We start from the raw sequence: 8,682 nt of genomic DNA, 5'->3' as shown, positions 1-8,682 counted from the left end.
AACCAAACCCGGTCCTGTCTGGTCCCTGTGGCATTGTCAGGAACTTTGAATTTTAAGAACCGAGTTTATTAAAGTCAGTTTGCTTCATTGTTGACTTCTCCTCCAGGATTCTGATTAATAAAATTGAAATTATATTCAAATTGTGAAGAACCAAGTCTAAAGGGAGAGCATTAGTCACGCCTTCCCCCAGGTTTTCACCCCTGCTTCTCATACCCGTCTCCATATCCACCCCTGTACATCATCTTTGTCCACTTTTCTCAACTTGGGCCCCTTCCATTCTTTAACTTTCAAGCTCAGATCCTCCTTCTTAGGACATCTTTCTGCTGCTTTTCTTCAAGGCTGAGTTGACTTGATCAATTTCTGAAAGCTTTTTCCTTATCAATTTCCCTTTCCAAGGCACTGGCCACTTTGCTTGACAGATGAGGAGGCCTGAGTAATGCCCAGATAATTTCTTCCTCTTCATTCAAGGGCATCAAGGCAGAGCCTCCTTACATTTGAAAAAGGAAAAAAAAAATTGCAGAGATTACTCACCAGCAGCCCAGGGGCTGAATGAGTTGTCAAGTAATGGTGCAGGGGAGGTGAGAGGTGGAGTCACTCAAATGTCCCTTAGCTCTCCTAAGAAGGGGATCCTTTCTTCTCCTCCATGAGCGGGAAGCCACTGAGGACAGTAAGGGAAGCTGTGAGTCTATGGAACCTTCATTGCACTCTGTTGGCTCCTGTCCCCGCTGGTTCTCTCTGTGAGATGAGGTCCCAGGATTCCAAACTCTCCCTTGGCCCCCGGTTTTCACTTTTTTTTTTTTTTTTTTTTTTGCCCTGCTATCATCTCACAGTTGGCTCTCTGGATAAGAATGATTTCTACCATCTGTAAAAATAATTTCTTTTTGCATCTGCGTAAGAATCTCTTACATCTGTAGCAGCCTTGAGTATTCATTATCTCATTTGGTCCTTATAACTGTCATGTAGCAGCATAATAATGTTGATAACAATTATTTCATCCTTCATCTGTTCTAGTCAGTATCTTACAAGTTTTGTGCTGCCTGATTGAATTCTCTCAAACCCTATAATGGAGAGATTTTATTATTCCCATTTTTTCAGAGATGGAAAGTAACATTTAAATAGACCTTAGTCAGAAGCATCAAGATTTTCAAGGTCATGCTACCTTTTGGTTAAGAATCTTCTAAAAGTAGGTCATACATTTGTAAGGGTATGACCTACTCCACCAGGAAGGGCAGAAGTTAATCAAAGGAAATAATTCTTGGCACTTACCAGCCCAGAGACAGCACCAGAGGAATCTAGATCATGAACCGTGCTAAAACCAGCCTGTATCTGCCTTTCCCTCATATGTTTGCTTTTCCACAAGTCCCTAGAAGCTGAAAGTTCTTTTCTTTTTTCATGTTACTTCTCTAAAATTTATTGCTCTTTTGTTAAGGTGCTATCTAAGCCCAAGTTCTAACCTCTCCTTTGAGTTAACTCATCTCTGTTCCCCTGTGCGTGTACGTGTTGATAAACTTCTGTTTGTTTTCCTCTTGTTAGCCTGTCTTTTGTCAGTCTAATGTATAGGGCCCCAGCCAGTGAACCTAAGATGGGAAGAGGGAGACACTGTTTTCCTCTCTCCCACAGCTGGTGCCAAAGATCAGGTTCCCCAGCTCATGATCTTGCACTGATTGTATTACACCAGGTTGCTGCAACCCTATCTTATAGAATAGCACTTCTCAAAATTTATCGTGTTCGCATAGTCACCTGGGGATCTTGTTAAAATGCAGATGCAGATTCAGATTCAGTAGGTCTGGGATGAGGCCCACAAATTTGCCCACAAGCTCCTGGGCAGTACTGGTATCCTGATCCAAGGAATGCACTTTGAGTAGCAAGGTGTTAGATGAGACCCATTAGGAGATATGGCCCCAGGCTTCCGTTCCCTTTCTGAGATAAAAACTACTTTCAAAAGAGGGTTTTTGCCACCTGGTCGGCATCTTGCTTGCCGAGTGAAAAGAAAAGAGCCATTCCTGGAGGCCCCCAGAGAATCTGCATTATGGGGCATCAGATCCTCTTCCTGGGAGCTGGGGAAGGTGTTGGTTATAGAGACGAAAGCCAGGGCCCTTTGTCTCAAAAGCAGCCTTACTTAGAGTGGAAGGAGGAAGAGTCAAGGAGTAGATGCATTTTTTCCCCCTCAGATTATCAAAACACTGTATATCTTTTACAAATCATTTGCAAGACACTTAAAATAACAAAAGAACTGTTTAACTCACTCAGAGCTCAAAATTTAGCAATAACCATTATTTAGAATTTTTATATATTTACAATGAGTTTTAAAGCTAGATGAAGACATCAATTGGTAGGTAAAGCAGCTATGCTCACACTGCATTTTTAGATTTATGTTCTGCAATGGCTTTAAAATTTTATTAGAAGTATATCCCTATGTTGTTAGGACTTCTTTGTAAACATCATTTTTGATGGTTGCATGATTTTCCGTTGTTTGTTCCTATCATAATTTCCTTAACTATTTCCGTTCTTTCAAGTTATTTTCAAGTTTTCACTGTTAGAATCAATGTTGAAATAAATCCTGGTTTACATTTTGGGGGCGGGGGTTTCCTTATAATAAATTCCTAGGAGTGGAATTTCTGGTGATTTTAGACATTTTTAAGACTTCGGTTACATATTGCCAAACTGCCTTCCAGAAATGCTGTTTTCTGGAAAGGAAGTTTTGTAAATGTCTCCTTCAAGAGGTGACCATGGATGGTGACACTGAGCCCATTGTCAGAGGCTCCCTCCTCCGGGAAGTTCATACCGTGTGCCTGCTATTTGCTTCACAATTGTTTTCCCAGGCTTTCTTCCCTCTCATTAACAGAAAAGTGGCAGTGGAGGACCAATTTGGTTCTTAATGCACTTTTACTAATTGCACCGTATGTTACACATTTGGGTCACGGTAGTTTTGGATTCTCTTTGTGTGTCTTCAGGGAAGGAAATGGAAACAAGCCAACAGAGGAGGCAACCAGTGGTGTGGGAAGCCCAGCCCGTGGTGCCTCCAGCCATACTCTCTTTCCTGGTAGGTCACCAACAGAAGGGGACTGGGTACGAAGAGCCACTCGAGTTTGCCTCTGTGGTCCATTTTGATTATCTGGCAATTTATTTGTAGTTAAGTTGAATGGAAACCAAATTGTCTATGACTTAATTGTGGGTGCTTCCTCACCCCTAAGGTTGTGTTTTGCTGTTATTCAAAGTTACATGTCTTGAGACACATTTCCTTGTGGAAGATGTGAGCATCTTTTGCTCACTCTGGTCGCCAGCCCGCCTCCCTCCATCTTCACAGCTCACTCTTTCTTCACTCCTGTCAATGGAAACACCGCAAAAGAAGAAGACTTCTGGATGAAGTCTTTCCTTCTTTATCTCCTCTTCTCACGCAAAGCTATTTCCTTTCAGGCTCCAATGTCCCAAGTGTGGAAAGGATGGCTGGAGTTTAGAACTCAGTGTTCTTTTGCCTCTTCCAAAGGCAACGCTGTTCTCTATCTTAGTTTGGGCTGCAATAATAAATTATCATAGACTGAGTAGCTTATAAACAATAGAAGTTTATTTGTTACAGTTCTGGAGACTGGGAAGTCCAAGAGCAAGTTACCAGCAGATTCTACCAAATACATGTACAGTATCTGGTGAGGACCCACTTCTGGTTCATAGCCATCTTCTCACTGTGTCTTCACATGCCGAAGGAGCAAGAGAGCTCTTTAGGGTCTCTCCATTTATAAGGGGCCTGCCCTCATGACTTAATCACTTACAAAAGGCTCAAGCTCCTACTACCAACACATTGGGGGTGTCAGCACATGAGTTTTGGGGGACACAACCTTTCAGTCTATAACACTCTCCATTGACATTGGACAGAGCTTTGTATCCCCAACCTGGGGCAGATTGTGGGTGGAGCTTGCCAACTGCTAATGACTCCAAATGATTATCCTTGATTCATTTATGATTTGGCCATTGCTAGGCTACTAGTGGTGGTATGTGAGGGCCTGTGACATCGTGGGCCTGGCATCTTTCTTCAGAGGTAAGTACCTGGGCATTCTGAACATTCCTGCTGTCTGATGTCTGCCATTCTGACACAGTCCCACCAGGCACCAACCCCAGAGTGCATGGGCTGTGCCAGATCATTCAAAGGTACCTCTGAATTCTTTTTTTTTTTTTTTTTTTTTTTTTTTTGGCTGCTTGGAGTTTATTTTCTGCTTAGTGCAAGGCATAGAGTTATAAGGTGTCAGAAAGGCTCTCGTGTGGCTTGGATAATAAAGAGTTGGGTTCTCTCAACTTCCTTTTTAGTGTTTTGCTGTTTTGATTATAAGGAACCCATCTGGTTCTGCTGGCTGTAGCATGCTTAGTCTTGGGGAGGGGAGGGAAGGGGATGGGGAGGGCTCTTGTGAGCCTAGCCCCTTGGAAGGGAGCCTGGCGGCTGGTGGCGGCCACTCGGGACGGGGGCCTGGAGTTGGTTTTGCCAGGCTGGCCACCTGCCAGGCTGCTGCTTCCCTGTGGCTTCCTGAGCCAGGTCACAGGTGATCGTGCAGGTGGAGGCCTGGGGCGATTCCGAGTGCTCGGGGGACTCCAACACTGTGGCCGTGAATGGGAGAGTGGACTTTCAGAAAAAGCAGCTAGCCCACCAGCATCCCAGGTTGGCTTTGGGGAGACCCGGAGGGGTGGGGGATGACTTCCCCAGGGTACCCCACACTTACGCAGGAGCTGTTCCTTGAGGTGGAGCCCATGCGGTGCCAGTAGTGGTTGTGGGTGGTCACGGACGAGCGAGCTGCTGGAGGGGATGGCTGCCATGGTCTTGCTTGTGGGCTGGTGGAAACCTCAACAGTGACCCCTCGCAGGCCACGGCCCACGATCACAGGTGGCAGGGCCGGGGACACTAGGCCACAGAGCCCACTTGCAGAGGTGCCCGCGAGCAACCGCTCCACGACTCAGACGCGCAGGCAGGTACCTCTGAATTCTGAATAAGCTCTCAATCACCTGATCTCACTGGAACTTCATCTCTAAGAACTGCTCATCTGTCCTGGGGATTCGAGGGGTGGCAAGTGTAGATGAATTCTTTTCCACTCTTCAGCAAACTGGGCCAGCAGAATCCACCAGAATGGGGCTGCTTTCTTGTTAGCGACAGACCGACCCAGAATCCTGGAGATCAGCCATTGGGAGGAAGGGGCTGTTGCCTTCCTGATACAAAGGAATGGAAGGGTCGTTTCTCTTGATCATACAGCTTGTAAAGTCAGTACAATTAGCCCCATTTGCCCGATGTCGAAATTGAAGCTCAGAGATGTAGAGGAAACCGCAGACTCGCACAGTTACTGACCCAAGTGGGATTTGAAAAGACAATTTCAGTGCTCAAATGATTGTGCTCGAGCGTAGAGGAAACCACAAATCAGTTCTGTGGGACACAGGAATAAACTTCAGTTTGCATGTTTTTGTGATACCTGTTAACTAGGTCCTCTCCCCTTGTTCCTGCCTGAGGCTTCTCGAACTTGAGAGTCTGAGGGGTTGTCACAGACCCCCTAGGTTAACATTAATGCTTCGTAGGATGATGGATCAGTCTGCTTAAGTGACAACAGATTACCAGCAAGAGGGATTTTCCAGGCCAGAGGTGATGTGATAGAAGAAAGGAAGGGAATTAAAAAAAAAAAAAGGGCAGGTTTGTGGTAAGCCGTAGATATATGTTTCTTAACATCTTTCAAACTTCTTTGTTTCCTTATTTGTAAAATGGGAATAATAATACTGCCACCATCCAGGGCCATGGAGAGAATGAAATGAAAGTGCATCTCTGAAACTTCTGGCACTGCATTATAAAAGTTTTTAAAAAAAATGTTGCAACTTGCAGAGTGACTCTAAACTCTGACGAGTTGGGAATCCAGATCAAAGTCCTTCTGTACTTTGTGTTCCCTTCTCCCCCAGACTTTCTTTACGTGCCTCCTTCCCGCTGCCCTCTTCCTAGAAGCTCTGCCCCGGCCCACCTGCTCTCTGCTGCCCACAACCTGTCGGTTCCCCACCCGCAAGCACACACCATTCATGTTCAACTTCCAGGCTTCCCCTCCTCTCCACTTTCTGCTTGTCCAAAGTGTTTCCAGTGTCAGTCAACACCCATTTAACCCGTTCAGTGCCCGTGGAACTCTGCCTTCTTTAAGGCTCTCTAAATGGCTCTAAACAGGGCTCGGTCTCTTCCAGGAGCTTTGGAGCTGTTTTATCTGTGGGACTGTGAGGCCATCGAGGGAAGAGCTGTCATGCCCAGCACAGCTGAGTGCAGGCCTCAGTTCATGAGGGTAACACGAGGCGTGTCCTGACCCTCTGGTGGTTCCCAGGCCACACTAATCTAGCACAGTGCGTAGAACTTGGAAGAGGAAGGGCGGGAGACATTTAGCATCTTCTGCTATTGTATTCCTCTTCTTGTTGCTCTCCTCAAACCATGACATACACACTCACTCACTCTCAAACACGCACACGCACACACTTGTACATCAGGAAAACGGAGCACAGGGATACATCCATTGCATCTCAGCAAAGCATTGTGACTGGTTTCTTTTAAGCACCTTCTTGGGAATCTCTGCTGCTATGAACTCCAGTTTTGCAGGTGACCTGATTTATGTAAAGGATTCAGGATAATTTTGTCACAGTGCGACAACTCAAAGACCTCGGGTGACTGCCTAGGGCTCTGACTTCTGATGGAGAGGTCTTTCCTCAGCCACCTGAGGGTTGCATGACCAAGAAGATGGGGGAATAAAGAAACAAACCCAGTGGGGTCTGCTTCTCCTAATGTTGGAAGATGGAGAGAAAAATCTGAGCCTAGATGCTTTCCAGAGACATCTACAAGGCTCACTTTAAACACAGGCCTGTCCCAAAGCTACCCCTGTAAACTCTGACAGAGTACATTTAATTTCCCCCACTCGGAACAGTCTCTCAGCAGTTCCCAATTGGCTCAGAGACAGTAGAAAAGGGAGTCAAAGCAGAATCAGATTACCCCTGATTTGATTTCTTTCTCAGTTTCATGGGTCATAGGTTTAGGTTATTTTAAGAACTGCTGCCGAAGAAGAAAAGGCAAGGAATTCAATATAACCGCACTAGTAACGTGACCGAAGGGGTCTGTGCCATCTTCTTCTCCCTGCCCCTCCCCCCCCTTCTTCCCGAGCATCCTTCCCTCCTTCCTTTCCCGAACAAAATGTATTAATCCCTGGGCCACAAACTAGGTACTGAGGACAAGAAGGTAAGCCAGGACAGTCCCCTCCCCTAATTCACGGGCCAGTTGGCAGAGGGGACAGCAGAAAAGGGACCCAGTTTCTGATCAGAACTCTGCTGACAAATGCACGTCCTTCTCCTTGCAGTGCCTCAGCGCTTCCCTTGCAGTTACTGTTATCTTTCGGGTTCAGTGACATCAAAAGGGTGAAACCTTCATGGAAAGAGGTTAAAGCAAGAGGGAAGAGATCGCAGCCGACAGGATTAGAGGTCAATTCTGAGTTTTTAAGATTCTTCAGGCTTCGTTCCTTTCTTGTAATATTTGCTTTTAACAGACTTTCTTCTTCTACACAAAATAAAGCCCATGGTAGGAACATTAAGCTTTAAAAAGATAAGAGCTCACATTTACTAAGCTCCTACTTCGTTGCTAGGCCCTGAGCAAAGTCCTTTACATGACTTACATCTCATTGCTACTGAGACTTGGAAGGGTTGAGCTACTGAGGTAGCAGAGCAAGGAAGTGGCAAACTAGGATTCTAGTCAAGGTGTGTTAGCTTGAGAGTCCAGCATCTTGACTACTAACCTATCCTGCCCGGAAAAGAAGGGGCCAGTTAATCTCACTGTGTAAAGTCATTTTAGTTGCTACGCTTCCTTCTTTCTATTATTCACAATTCTTATTTTTGACGCCAATTACTTTGGGTTCCACTTCTAGATTGCTATTTAATACCGTTGGCAATGCAAGTCAAAATCACAGTGAAATATCACCTCACGCCTGTTAGAACGGCTGTCAGCAAACGACAAGAGATAATAAATGTTAGCCAAGATGTGGAGAAAAGGGAATCCCTGTGCATTCTTGGTGGGAATGTAAATTGGTGCAGCCAATATGAAAGTAGAAAACAGTATGAAGTTTCCTCAAAAAATTAAAAAGTAGAACTCTCATATGATCCGGAAGTTCTAGTTCTGGCAATATGTCCAAAGGAAGCAAAATCATTATGTCAAAGAGATCTCTGTACCCCCATGTTCATAGCAGAATTATCCACAGGAACTAAGACATAGAAACAGCCTAAGTGGATGAATGGATAAAGAAAATGTTTTATATATATAATAATATATATAATAATGTTATTTATATATATGTTTATATATATAACATATAATTATATACATAGTTTATAATTTATATATGTATATAGGAAGACTGAGCAACAAACCCAAACTCATAGAAAAAGAGAACAGATTTGTGGTGTTTGTGTATGTGTGTATATATATATATATAACTATATATTTGTTATTTATATACTTACATATACATAAAGAAATCCTGCCATTTGTGATAACATGGATGGACCTTGAGGGCATTATGCTAAAGTGAAATATATAGGGCAGAGAAAGACAAATGCTGTATAATTCACTAATATTGGGAATCTGAAAAAAAAAAAAACCAAAACCAAAAACAAACAAACAAAAACAACAAACAGACCCAAACTCACAGA

At 44.3% G+C, this 8,682-nt stretch overlaps 1 pseudogene; it reads right to left on the bottom strand.

Moving 5' to 3' along the window:
• Positions 1 to 3,319: 3,319 nt before the first annotated feature.
• Positions 3,320 to 4,800, bottom strand: LOC123619189 (pancreatic progenitor cell differentiation and proliferation factor pseudogene; annotated as a pseudogene).
• Between the last annotated feature and the right edge of the window lie 3,882 nt (positions 4,801 to 8,682).

The sequence above is a fragment of the Camelus bactrianus genome, chromosome 11, assembly GCF_048773025.1.
Source record: "Camelus bactrianus isolate YW-2024 breed Bactrian camel chromosome 11, ASM4877302v1, whole genome shotgun sequence".
NCBI lineage: Eukaryota > Metazoa > Chordata > Mammalia > Artiodactyla > Camelidae > Camelus > Camelus bactrianus.
This window is presented reverse-complemented; position numbering and strand designations above follow the sequence as displayed.